Here is a 14701-nt window from a genome sequence, read left to right on the forward strand (position 1 = left end):
CCCCCGCTCACACCCCCGCTCACTCACCCCCACTCGTTCCTCCCTGGTCCTTCACACAGGCTACACCACCAGCACCCCCCCACCACCTATTACTTGACTAAATCCTCTCAACCCTCTGGTCGTAGACTAAAGAAGCTTCCCTAACCCGGGGCCAAGTGCTGCCCCGCCATCACGCCACTCACCCTTTTGCGGCTTCTCTGGCCTAAAGCTCACATTCCCACACTCAGTCCCAGCCACCCGAGGACCCCACAAGCCCCATTTGTGGGTGGGGCCTGGCACACACTGCACAATGAGCTACTTTTGCATGAACTGCTCTGCGGCTTTGGGCAATCACTCGCCCCGTGTCCTCTGTGAAGTGGGATGACAGGTGCACAGGGCTACCAACATACCAAGCAGATAACACGGCCACAAGAACCGGCGTTCAGGGCCTGGCTCATGGAGGGGCCCCAATTCCCAGCTCAGCAGAGCCTGCCTTGATCCCAGGGTTATGTCTAGGGATTCCCAGCATGCAGGACTTTCCATGTTCAAGGCAAGATGGTCCCTGGGCAAACTGGGAAGAGATGGCTGCCCCAGTAGGGCAGAGGGCCTGGCCCTGCGTGGGAACCGCCTTTCTTCAGGGCTCCTGCCAACACCTGTTGCTGGCCATGACTCAGCACTTTCGATGGTGGAAAAACCACCACTTGCTTCTGAATCACAAACCCCAGGTGTGCCCTGACCCGAGTGGCCCCGGAAGGCGCACAGGAGGAACCGGGGCACTCACTCTCCACATGGCCCATCTCCACAGTGACCAGAAGGGCCCACTCATGGTAGCCCTTGCCCTACTGGGCCGGGCCCTGGCGGGTGCAGAGGTGGCCCCGCTATAGGAGCATGTGGGTGAAGTCCCGGCCACATTCCCTGCAGGGCAGCCTCGAGAACAGCCGCACGGCCTCCAGAAGGTAGTGCTGGGCCAGCCTGCCGGCACCCGCGTGCAGGCACAGGGTCCCGAAGTTGACCAGCACCACTGCCTGGTTCCTCCGCTGGCCCAGGTCCCCAGCCGCCCGCAGGGTGCGGTAGTAGCCCTCGGCTGCCTGCCTCGTCCGGCCCGTCCTCTTCAGAGCCATGGCCACCATGTTGGCAATCACACCTTCCTGGTCCTCACTGGCCACCACTGCATCCTGGACAGACTGCAGGATATTCTGGCCCTGAAGCACGTGCAGCCAGGCCAGGGCCACCAGGTGGTCCCTGATGGCACAGACTCTGGCAACAGCACTGGCTTCCACCACCTGCATCATGAAGATGATGGCCGGGCTGTGGTAGCCACAGTGGCTGTACAGCTGGACCAGGCTGGCATGGAGAAAGCCACGCAGGGCCTGGCCTGTGCCCGGGGTTAGGGAGGCCAGTGCTCACCTGAGGTAGTGGGAAGTCTGGGTGGGGAGGCTGTGGGGCTGGAGGGCGTTCTGGAGCACCAGGTTCACGCTCCTCAGCGAGCCGGTCAGGGAGTCCTGTGTCCTCAGTGAGGCCACCTGAACACAGCTCAGCACCAGGTGGGGCAGGCTCTTGCAGCTGTAGATGTCAGCCAGGAGCAGGGAGCAGTCTGAGCCACGCAGCCTCTGGGGCTCCCGAGTCCCTGTGAAAAAACAACAGCCGCTCTAGGAAGGGCAGGGCCTTCTTGGGCTGCTTGAGGTGCACGTGGTGCCTGGCCAGCAGGAAGCAGGCCTGGGCCTCGGCCTGCAGGCTCTGGCCACCCACCGCCTGCCGCAGCGCCAGCTGCAGGAGCTCCCCCTCCACCTCGGTGCTGCAGATGTGGCCGGGAATCCCCAGGAGCAGGGCCATGGCTTTGGGAACCACCTGTGTGCACTTCTCCCGGTTCTGCTTCCTGTAAATGCTGGCCAGGTTAGCGTACACAGCCACCACCAGGAACAGGTCCCTGAAACTGCCCTCCAGGGCCCCCAGTGCTTCCTGAAAGTATACCCGGGCCTGGGACAGCTTGAGCCTCCTGCTGCACAGCTGCCCCAGGAGGAAGCAGAGTCTGGCCAGGGCCATGAGGAGGCCAGCTTTCTTGGCCGCCCCTCGGGCTGTGCCAGGCACACAGTCACTTCCTCCTCATCGCTAAGGCTGCAGAACACGCTGCTCAGCCATGGCAGCACCACATCATAGAGGCCATGGAAGCTGGCCTTGTACCCGGGGTCGTTCAGGAACAGCAGCAGTGAGCTCAGGGCCTCTGGGTCCTTCTAGTCGTCCTCAGCTTCCAAGCAGAAGGAGGGCTCCTAGGGGTCCTGCAAGCTCACGTTGCTAGATGCTGCACAGAGACCCCAAGACGCTGGCTCCTGGGGGCAGCCTGGGCAGGTCTTGCATTTTTCCAGAACATTCTTCACCTTCAGCAGGGTCTCCTGTGGCTCCAGGCTCAGGCAAGATGGAGGTATTTCTGCAAGTCACAAAAACACCTAGACAGATTAGAGTCCAGCAGTGAGTCCTTGGTCCACTGGGGACAGGGTCTCTGCATCCCCACCCTCTGTGTCCCTGGCACAGCTTGCCAGGAGCCCTTGAAAATTATGTGCAATGCAAACCCAGGGCCTGGAGCACGTAGGAACTCCGGCACTATGGGGACAGAGAGAACACGCAGGCCCGTGGCCTGACTCTCCTACGAAATCACCCTCCTGTCCTGCTTTGTCGCCCACCTGACAGCATGGTTTTAGGAGACTATGTCAGCTCAGTGATCCCTCAGAGACGCCTTTCCTTTTAGAAAGAACCAAAGCCTTCAAGCTGGACCCATGTATATGCAGCACTACAACTACAAATGTAACTTCTGTCAGCATACTGGGCCCCCCGATGGGGTACAGGAATCCATGAAATCCTCAACAGCCAATCAGAGCTATTGATCAGCTCAAAAGCTGCTATGCAAAATTGGTAAAGCCGCCGACGGCACAGGACAGGGGTGTTGTACCCACGTACCCAGCTCCGTGCAGGGAAACGGACCATCCCTGCAGGAAGGATGGGAAAGCTTCCAGGCCCCTGTGGCCACCTTCACCTTGGATGGTCTGAAAACCTGAAGCCCACAGTTCCTAAAGGGTTAACAAAGGCCAGACTGCTCCAGCAGCCCACTGGTGCCTGCTGGTTTTGGTGGATTCCTAGCCAAAGCCCCCTCCAAGAGGTGAGCAAACAAGCGCATTTCCTGTTGGAAAACCTGGGATGAAAGGAGGCATTACTGGGAAGGAAAAAAACCTAGATTCAAACAGACTCTCTGTTTCAAGCTCACATGTAAAAAATATTTTCAATACAAACTGCCTCCTTATTCATCTGTAAAGCCTTGGAATTAAAAAAATAAATAAACATGATTTAGAGGCAAATGTCTGACTTGACTAAACTAGATTAGCTAAGAAATCTCCCCGACCCGGCAGAGGCACACAGCGCCTCCCAGCCACTACCCTGGCCTCAGGGGCAGCTGGAGAGCTACGTGCCTTTGCTCCAGGGACTTTGGCAGAGGGTGGAATCACCCCCTCCCCGAGGCAAACCTACGACAGCCTTCCCTTCCCCACTGGCTCCCCTCAGGAAGGAGCAGACGCTTCAGAGACCTCAGTTGAGGCCCCTGCAACCTAAGGCTCTGTATTCTGCCACCCGCTGAGGGCAGTGTGGCCTCCCATCTCTGAGGCAGAGCACAGGGTGAACTGCAGCTTCTCTAGGTCATGAGAAAGGAACCCACAGCTACATGTGGGCCCCAGCAGTGGAAAGGATGCCCCACCTCGGTCGGGAACCAGGCGGGGGTCAGCATGTTCAATGGAAGAAGTGTGGGACCCCACGGCCTCCAGTACCAGAGTAGACGGGAGGTTCAGGCCCATCTCAGGCAATGTCCCCCAAGTCCCCAGCCCACACCACAGAGGGGTGACAGCCGCATCCAGTGCCCCCCGTACTCAGCTCTGTCACCTCCCCCGGCGTTACCCCAAGGCTCAGCTCATAATCAGAGGAAGCCCGAGCCATGGACAAAACACACCTTGTTCCTGCGGCTGCTCGATCTCAGCTTCCTCTACTGAGTCTGGCAAGGGAGAAAAGAGAAGCAGTCAACACCCCCAGCCAGCACTTCTGGTCCCATGTCAGGTTGAGCTGGGTGTCGGTGTTGCAGAGTGAGAGCATTGCAGGGTGCAGGGGCTGAAAGTCATATCATCCTCTTCCCTCCTGGATCATGGGAACAACATCACTGGGGGGTGTACACTTTCTGGGATATTGGGAGCAAATCGTCTTCTGTGCCTTGGAATATTAAGGACAATATTACCGGGGGGCGTGTACATCTTCTGCAATATTGGAATAATATTATCCCTCTCCCCCTGCATACTAGGAAAGATATCACAGAGTGGGTGTTCACCTCCTGCGATACAGGGATTAATACCATCTTCTCCCCTTCCGGATACCAGGAAGAGTATCACACGGGGGTGTACAGTGTCTGCGATACTGGGAGTCATATCAACCTCTCAGCCTTGGAATATTAAGAAGAATATCACAGGGTGGATGTACACCCCCTGCCATATTGAGAGTCATATCAGCCTCTCCCCTCCATGGATATTAGGAACCCATTCATTCATTCATTCATTCAACAAATACTGACTAACTATCTACGTGCCAGGCACTGGTGATATAACAGGGAACATATATTTTTGTAGGTAGAGACAGACAACCAAAAAGTATGTTAAAGAGTGATCAATGCTGTAGAGGAAAATACACCAGGAAACAGGAAAGAAGAATACCCCTAGCCACCCTACACTGGGGTGACGCTAGCGTTACAAAATGGAAACAGTGGCCGGGCGTGGTGGCTCACACCTGTAATCTCAGCTCTTTGGGAGACTGAGGCAGGCAGATTACCTGAGTTCAGGAGTTCAAGATCAGCCTGACCAATACGGCAAAACTCTGTCTCTACTAAAAACATAAAAATTAGCTGGATGTGGTGGCACACGTCTGTAATCCCAGTTACTCAGGAAGCTGAGGCACAAGAATCACTTGAACCTGGGAGGCAGAGGTTGGAGTGAGCCGAGGTCACGCCACTGCATTCCAGCCTGGGTGACAGAGCAAGACTCTGTCTCAAAAAAAGTAATAATAAGGCCGGGCGCGGTGGCGCAAGCCTGTAATCCCAGCACTTTGGGAGGCCGAGACGGGCGGATCACGAGGTCAGGAGATCGAGACCATCCTGACTAACCCAGTGAAACCCTGTCTCTACTTAAAAAAATACAAAAAACTAGCCGGGCGTGGTCGTGGGCGCCTGTAGTCCCAGCTACTCGGGAGGCTGAGGCAGGAGAATGGCGTAAACCCGGAAGACGGAGCTTGCAGTGAGCTGAGATCTGGCCACTGCACTCCAGGCTGGGCTACAGAGCCAGACTCCATCTCAAAAAAAAAAAAAAAAAAAGTAATAATAAAAATAAAATGTAAACAGAGAATAAGATACCAAAAGAAAGAACATGAACGATTAATTGTAACACAAGCCTTTGTAAGTTGATACTTTCCTTCCTGGATCCTTGTCCCTTACAAATGGAAAAAAAGGGTGAGTAGGGGGTAGCATCAAAATGATGTTTTAAGATGGCTTCAGGTTTCAGATGTCTGACAGCCATACTCATGTATTTCAAGGAAAAAGCTCTAGCTCCATAAGCCATCTGGGCTATGGTTTAATGTCTTTTTTTTCCAGAGAGTTTTTAAAATACAGGAAAACGTGTATTTATTTGGCTGCTCTGTGCCTGCACACGTGCAAACTGTGCTAACAGGTTTTTCCATGTTTTGCTGAATTTGCCAGCTTGCCATAAACAGGCTTCCATGTCTTGTCTATAAATAGCACAAACACAGAAAAATGCAAATTAAGACAAGCTGTCCCTTCAACTGCTGCTGCCATGACAGCGAGCGACAATTGGCCAAATCAACACGCGGAGACTGAAGCTGTCCGGCAGAGAGCACAGGTTCGACTGCTTTTCCCATAGCATTTAAAGAAACAAGTGGAAACGGCTCTCCGCACAGGACAGACACATCATTTGTTCTTTCAATAAATACTGCCAATGCCCAAAATACTTTCTCCATCACACTATCTATATGGAATTCAAGCTCCTTCCAATACCATGAGTAACACCAGTGATAGACTACGTTTATCCATAATGACCCATTAGCATTCTTTTTCCCCTAAAATGTTGAAATAATAACATTGAGTGCGCACTCACGAGGTACCAGGCTCTGAGTTTGATCTCGTTTAGTTCTCATTGAAATCCTGTAAGATCAGTACCATATTCTCTCATTTTTCATAGATGAGGAAACTAAGGCAGAGAAAGGCTAAGTAAATTGTCCATGGTCACAGGTTATTTAGGAACTTTTCTCCAAACTTTCAAAAGTTAGCTACTGCCACTATTACAAATGGGTTTTTGTTTGTTTGGTTTTGTTTTTTTTGACACAGGGTCTTGCTCTGACCAGGCTGGAGTGCAGTGGCGTGATGATGGTTCACTGCAGCCTTGACTACCAGGGCTCAAGTGATTCTGGCACCTCAGCCTCGCCAATAGCTGGGATTACAGGCATGAGCCACCACATCTGGCTAATTTTTTAATTTTTATTTTTTGTAGGGATGGGGTTTCACCATGTTGCCCAGACTGGTTCCGAACTCTGGGCTCATGAGATCCTCCCAAGTCGGCCTCCCAAAGTGCTGGGATTACAGGTGTAAGCCACTGTGCACAGCCCTACAAAGGTGACTTATACAAAGTCAGAGCAGTGAGCAGGAAGAGAACAGAGACTTCAGCGAGTCTCCTGGCTGTTGCAACACCGTATCCCTCCTCCATACCGTAATGTGTCTACACACACCAAGCTCCTAGACGTTGAAGGCAGGCCAGCTTTTAGAGACGGAACAGCAATCAAGAAAGAGAAGATGCAGACATGCGTACTGATTTCAGCTCGAGCGTGCCTCTCTGCCCTGTAGCTGCACAGGCAGAAACCAGGGGCCGTGAGTCTGAGGCAGTGTGTTTGGTTCCTGGCAGGTAATCTTTTGGGAGACCATCCCATAAATTAGTGTTACACTTCTCAAAAAGGAAGTGTGACTTTTATAGAAAAATTGATTCCATTTGGGAGAAAGGCCTAATAAAACCACGAAAAGATAATACATTCATACAACAACAAATTCAATTCATCTGTCACAAACTGAAATCCCAAAGCCCTCTGGGCACACAGCTGCTTTTCTGAGCTGAAATTCAACTCCAGTTGAGAAACAGGTCAACTTTTCTAAAAAGATTTCTTTTTCACATGCCTTCAATAAAAATTCCTTTCCCTCACTTGTCATTTTCCAGATTTAATGGCTCTGCTGGCCTTCCTCTCATTTAGGCCATGAGCACTGACTGCATGTCTGCCACGGCCGGGACTCTAAGGGAGGCACCCTAGGGAACACAGATGACCGCAGCACAGCGACACCCTCAAGGAGCACACACGGGGAAGGCAAGATGATACAATCGCAGCCTTCACACAGAAAAGAACTTGGCATCCATAGCCTGTCCCATTTCTACGATGCTGAGTCAGTAACATTTACGGAACAGCCTGCAGTGTGGAGGCAGGCACGAGGGGGCTCCATGCGGGGAAGAGCACCTTCAGAAGGGGCATGCAAACAACGTGGAGGCAGGAGACGCCCCCACGCACAATGGGCAGCCTAGGGGCCTGCAGAAACGCCCATGCATCTGGGAGGAGGGAGAGAGGACAAGATACTTAAATGCTCCAAAATGAATAGAAGCCTCCCAAGAACCTCCCCCGAAATGGGGCAGGGATTTACAAAAGACCAAACCGAGCATGCGCAGTTACCTGAGCATAGCGCCACCAGAGCGAGCTATTAGAGGAAGAAACAGGGTCCCTAGAAGCCTGAGCCTCTACTCCCAGCTCTGCGACTCATTCACCCTATGACCTTGGTGAAGGCTCTTAGCTTCTGTGAGCCACAAGAGAATCACGGGAAAACAGAAGATATGAAAACTGCTCTGCCTTTTTCACAGAACTGCTGAGGGAATAAAATCAGATAATGGATTTTAAAATTCTCTGTGAATTACAAAGCAAAATACAAACATATGAAATCATTCTTATTATTAATAACAGCACTGTAAAATTAAGAGCAGAGTTAAGACCACAGCATTTTCCACACCCTTACTCCCGAGAGAAATAGTGAGTCCAGCCGATGTATTCGGGCAACCCCAGTATCTAGGCTTCGAGAGCCTCAAACAGCTCATGAACTCTGACAGTATCACTCCCGCCCAATGCTCATTAAGTTCTCCAAGACAGCCAACTGACATAAAATCCTACAGCTTTTTCAGCTGGGCTTGAAGCCCTCCAAGCTCACAGCACAGCTAAACAACGAAGAAGAGGTTTTCTGCCACTAGACTCAAAAGCTGGCTTTTGTAGATGCCCATAGAAGGAAGATTCAAGGCCAGTAGTGGCGGCTCATGCCTGTAATCCCAGCACTTTGGGAAGCCGAGGCAGGAGGGTCACCTGAGGTCAGAAGTTCAAGAACAGCCTGGTCAATATGGCGAAGCCCCATCTCTACCAAAAATACAAAAATTAGCCGGGCATGCTGGCAGGCACCTGTAATCCCAGCTACTCGGGAGGCTGAGGCAGGACAATTACTTGAACTTAGGAGGCCGAGGTTGCAGTCAGCTGAGATCACGCCACTGCACTCCAGCCTGGGCGACAAGAGCGAAACTCCGTCTCAAAGAAAAAAAAAAAAAAAAAAGAGCATTCTTTTTTGCTCATGTTAAATTTCCTGTGCTTAACACAGAGAAATCATACAACACTGAAATCCTGAAAAACATATCATAAAAAGCATTTAGTGACTGAAAAGACACTCAATATAACCTGTAACAGTGAGCTCCCCTCCTGTTTCCAGCCAGCTCCACTAACACTGTGACCCTTAACAATGCTTTCACTAACACAGAGGAAAATTAATAGGACCGCTTACCCCACTCAGCTGACAACTAAACCAGTGCTTCTCCCTGGGCTCACTAAAGATGACCTTTACCCAAAACCAGGCTGCAACGACCCTGCAGATGTTCACTAACAATTTCAAAATTCCCATATTCTTTGTCCATCCTAAGGAAGATAAACTGAAGCCAGGTGTCTCCAAGTCAGAACTAACAGAAACCTTAAACATCAGATGGCCCATCCCCTTCTTTGACAACCAGGGGATCTAAAGCTGAGCTTATGGAAGAAAACAGCCTGTTTAGTAACAAATTGAAAACCAAAGCCTATTCACCTAACCTCTGGTCCAGAACTCCTGCGACAATCCACCACCCATACAGGATGAGTCTCCCTAACCAGAAACTGAAATCCACAACATTTGGAGTGCCGAGGTGATGCTCAACGAAATGTTCATTGGAGCAGCTCAGATTCTGGATTTTTGCATTCAGGATGCTCAACCAGCAAGTATAATACAAATATTCAAAAATCCAAAAATGTAAAAAATCTGAGACACTTCTGGTTCCAAGCAGTTTGGATGAGGGATATTCACCCTGCATTTTTTTTTTTCCCCTCTAATGAAGGAAATTAAAAACGAGGCCCGAGCAAAGTCATTCAATCCATACTAAAGTCATTCAATAGTTTAAATAGTACCCATTTAAAGTTAAGTGCTACCCACAGATATTTAAAAGGATGAACACATACATGCCTATAATCCTAGAACTTTGGAAGGCCAAGGTAGGAGGATCACCTGATGTCAGGAGTCCAATACCAGCCTGGCTAGCATGGTGAAACTCCATTTCTACTAAAAATGCAAAAATTAGCCGGGCAGGGTGGCGCACACCTGTTATCCCAGCTACTTGGGAGGCTGAGGCATGAGAATTGCTTGAACCTGGGAGAAGCACGTTGCAGTGAGCTGAGATGACACCACTGTACTCCAGCCTGGACCACAGAGCAAGACTCTGTCTCAAAAAAAAAAGGAAAAAAAAGAAAAGAAAATTAATTTAAATTGTGTTTTCACATGGAGTCCATGTTCCCAGAACACAAGCCCTGCTCTATGCTCCAAGGGCACACAGGGTGCCCCTTTCTCTTAATACTCACCATATTCCATGGCAGCCATTGGCACGTGTCTGTCCATTGCACTAGACTTCCTGCACATGAGGCAGGAATCATATATTATTACCTTTCTGTCCCCAATGTCTGGCCTAGAAGACACTCAGTAAATGATTACTGAACTAAGTCAGTTACTAAGACATGTTAAACTTGTATTAAGAAAACTGATTTAATAAGCTTGCCAATGCAGCATTCATACCACACAGCTTAAATCTCAACCTGCGGATTTATCTTGTGTTCTGCTAGATTATCACCTATTCACATTCAGGAGGCACCTAGTATGTGCTAGGCATTACTAATTGCTGGGGACCTAGCATTGACAAAACAACATTTCTTGTTCAAAGAGAAGTTCTAGTATAAAGAGGAACAGAAGGAAGAGGCTAGATTGATGAGAGAGCTAAGAAAAGGACAGGCTGCCATGGGAAGCACCTGGTCTTGTCTGGATGGTACACAGTGAACGAAGTCCGAGTGCTTCGTATAGCATAAGATCATCTCCTCCAAAGAAGCGACTGAAGCTTTGATTCCCCAGTACCAGAAGTCACCATAAAGGTGTGTACAGCCACATGCTTAGTGTAGGAAGTGAAACCAGACAAACAAACAAAGCTCCAACTTCCAGAGGCAACGGTCCAATTATGAAATCCTCTGGCTACGTTCAATTGAAAGAGGGCAATATTTAAGTGATACATTAACCCAACCACTTAAAACTAAAGTAGTCTTTGGTTCAAGGGGTAAGGCTATACTACCTTTACAAATTTATTAGCTCTTAATATTTACATTTAAATACGATGAAAATGGTGTAATAATAACTTTACTGAGTAGTTACTATGTGTTAGGCACCAAACTAAGCACTTTACACACACATTTGCACGATCCTGTGAGATGATAATAACCCCTTGTCATCCCATTTCATAGATGAAAGTCAGGTTTATATAAGCTTAAAAACTTGCCCCAAATGACACAGCTAGTTAGCAAAACCCAGGCATTCTGATTCCACAGGCCTTGCTTAAAGAAGTAATATTTATAAACTGTCCAGCACAGCGGTGATACAAACAAGAGTTCAATACATGCCTAAAGAGTACTTCATACCCAAAATCGTTTCCCGCCAATCAAACTAGACTTACTGTGGTTCTGCATAACCAACTGTCAAATTATTGTTCCATGAAGAAACGGAGGAATGGGTAGAGATCAGAATAGAGTGAATAACTGGTAAATATACTTCATGGCAGGTAGTAACAGGATGTGGCATTTAGGCTATTTCCACATTTGTTTGCATAACACTTTTTTTCACAGTTCTAAAGCACAAGAACCATTCTAAGCTGGTGAAAGCATAAGGCACATCTATGATCCAGGCCTCCAATTCACTGTGGATAAGTGGTTCTCAACCTTTACGGTATATCAGAACCACCTGGGGGTTTTAACAGCACTATAACTGCCCAGGCTCCATTCCTGCAGATTCTATTTCAACTGGTCTGCAGTAAGCACGCATGCTTTTTTCACAGCCCCCCAGATGCAGCTAGATTTGCAAACCACTGTCGAAGATGCTCTCACACTTCCGCTCAGTTCAACACACACTCACTGAGATTCTAAGCACTATGAATCGGGCTAAGTTAACAAGTCAGGCTCCACTCCCCAATAATACTGGCAAAGAAACCAATAGCAGAGATTTATTCCAGTTCAAATCAAATAAATTGCCGGGTGAAAAAAATGCCCTGGCATAGTTTGCCATACAAAACGACTTCCTGTATCTTCCCAGTCAGTAGCCTAGAGACTGACTCTGAGCCATGAGAATTCAGAATCGGGGGAAAATGCCAGTCTGAGGCATCTGCCACACTCCTAGCACACCCCCAAAAGCGCCCAGCTACATTTCACATCCACTGTCCCAACAGGGGTCGAAATCGGGAAGAGCAGTGCAATACAGAAAACAGAGACTGCTGGACATCAAAACACTGGGGAATTCCAGTCCTAGCCCTGCTACCAATCGATCTGGTCACTTTTTCCATTCTTAAGAAATCAAAAGTGGAAGCAGAAAATTGAGCAATCAGCCTACCAAGTTGACTGGGGCAACAGAATACACTCATGGATTCTGCTCACAACAGCGGGGGTGACAGACCAAGAGGAGAACGGCAGAGCGGCCCTCTCTCCTCTGTCCACCCATGCCACCAGCACGTGAGTGCGTCCACACGCAGCGCCCAGTCTCCTGTTCCACTGATGCCAGCGTCCACTCACCGCAAGCCTACTAAATGCCACGTGTGCTATGATGCTCCCTCATCTCATCACCATAGACATCCCTGCTGGAAGTGAGTATGTGACAGACGAAAATCACGGAGGCCTAGGGAGGTTGACACCCGCATTCCCACTGTGGTGAGGGCCTGCTTGAGAGGGACCCCACGGCTGGGCCCTCCATGCCGCTCTCCTCAGTAATCACTCCCAGACCAGAGCAGCGAGGGTGGATTTTCTTCCTCTCACTATTTTCAGCCCCTTGGCTGACCCAGCATTCCCCAGAAAGAAATCAAGTTCTGGCAGCTCTGAGGCCACAAAGCCATAAACGCACGGGACACACAGCCCATCTGTCTCTAATGGGTCTGTTACTTGTCATGCTGGTCATTTCTAAGAGCAGATGGCTTAAGAAAGACATGGCAAGTTACCACGAAATGACCCCTCCACTCCTCCCTGGGGGAAGGCTGACTAGCGAGCAGTCAGGCCAGCTTTCCTCCCCCACTCCCTGCATTCTTGTCCCCAAGGAGCCACAGACAATCCCACCAAATATAGGCAGGGGACAGCCACCTCCTTCCTACAGCTGGAGGGGGGAAAGGTCCTCTCGGGCCTTTCTATCTGCATGAAAACCAGACTGTGAGCTGTACTGACCCGGGCCTCGCCCATGTTGCAGGCATGTACAACACAGGTGCCCCGTGGTATCATCAGGCAGAACTACGAATGTGCTTTCCATCGTTTTCATACAATGATTCCAGAACCACTATTCAAACAGTTCCACTTCTCACACATACGACGTGCTTCACGGATTACACAGCATTTTCACCACGCCCCTCATCCGCTCCTCCCAGCAGCCTTGTGTGATCCCTTGAGTGTACTTCCTCATCTCCACTTCTTAAGAAATGGAGTTTCTGAGGTTATGAAACCAAAACTTTCCCAAGAACATCCAGCGAGTGTTAGAACCAGGATATGAGGGCTTCTGATTCCAGAACCAGTATTTGTGCCACTATTCCACACGGGCCCCTCCAGGGATTTCTGCCTGATCTTAAAATGCAGACAGCAAATCTGTCTCTCTACAGTCCTGGGGTTCCCTATAGACAAGAAGTAAAACTTCTAACAGAAAGCTTAGACTTATTTGGAAGGCTACCTGGGATATTTCTTTTAAGTTAGTTTGTTCATGTTTTGGAAAGATTGTTCCAATGGCAAAGTGGAGCATGAAGTGTAGAAAGGATTCCATGATGAGGCAGAGAAACAATTCGGTGGCTCTTACAACAGTTCAAATGAGGCATGAGGCGCAACCAGAAAGGACAGAGGGAAAATGCATTGGAAAGAAATGCAAAATGAAGTCCACTCGGACCCAGGATGGAAAAAAGGGGAGTAAGCATGATGGTGGTTTCTAGTTTGAAAGACGGATGAACAAGGATGTCATGAACTACTGCAGAGTGGTATCTGGGGCCTGGGTGCACCAGTTTGTTTAACCATTCACCTGCTGAGCAGTCTCCGGGCTGTTTCCAGTTTCTAGCCTTTATAAATAATGCTGCTATGAACAGCTACATAGAGACTTTTGTGTGAACATAAGTCTTCATTTCTCTGGGATAACTGACCATGAATGTGAGTGCTGCGTCCTATGGCAATTGCACATTTAGCTTTTTAAGAAACTGTCAAGCTGTTTTCCAGAACGGCTGTACCATCTTCCATTCCTTCCAGCCAAGTGTGAGTGATCCCGTTTCCCCACATCCTCTCCAGCATTGGTCTTGTTACTACTTTTTATTTTAGGCATTCTGATAGGTGTATACTAACGTGGCTTTAGTGTGCATTTTTCTGATGGCTCATGATGTTGAACATCTTTTCATGTGCTTATATGTTATCTGAAATGTCTCTTCAGGTCTTTTATTCATTTTCAAAGTAGATGGTTTGGTTTCACTGCTGAATTTTCATAGTTCTTTATATATTATAGCTATGAGTCCTTTATCAGACATGTGGTTTGCAAATAGTTTCTCCCAGTCTCTAGCTCCTCTTTTCACCTTTATTTTGTATTTTACATTTTAGTGCATGATCCATTTTGATGGATTTCTGTACGAGGTATGAGGTTTAGATGAGAGTTCAGGTTTTTTTCCCATGAATAATCAGGTAGCCAGTAACTTTTTTTAAGAGACAAGGTCTTACATCTGTCACCCAGGCTGGAATGCAATGACAAGATCAAAGCTCACTGCAGCCTCGACTCCTTGGCTCAAGTTATCCTCCTGCCTCAGCCTCCTGGAGTAGCTGAGACCACAGGCAGGTGCCACCATGACCAGTTATTTTTTTTAGTTTTTGTAGAGACAGGGTCTTGTGCTATGTTACCCAGGCTGGAGTGGAACTCCTAGGCTAAAGTCATCATCCCACTTATATGGGGGCCAGGCAGTGGCACATGCCTGCAATCACAGCACTTTAGGAGGATGAAGCAGGAGAATCACTTGAACCCAGG

The 14701-nt window shown here is 49.1% G+C and overlaps 1 pseudogene; it reads right to left on the reverse strand.

The window, feature by feature from the left end:
- Positions 1 to 330: 330 nt before the first annotated feature.
- Positions 331 to 12903, reverse strand: LOC111547397 (annotated as a pseudogene).
- Positions 12904 to 14701: the final 1798 nt, after the last annotated feature.

This window comes from Piliocolobus tephrosceles, chromosome 7, assembly GCF_002776525.5.
Source record: "Piliocolobus tephrosceles isolate RC106 chromosome 7, ASM277652v3, whole genome shotgun sequence".
In the NCBI taxonomy this organism is placed as follows: domain Eukaryota; kingdom Metazoa; phylum Chordata; class Mammalia; order Primates; family Cercopithecidae; genus Piliocolobus; species Piliocolobus tephrosceles.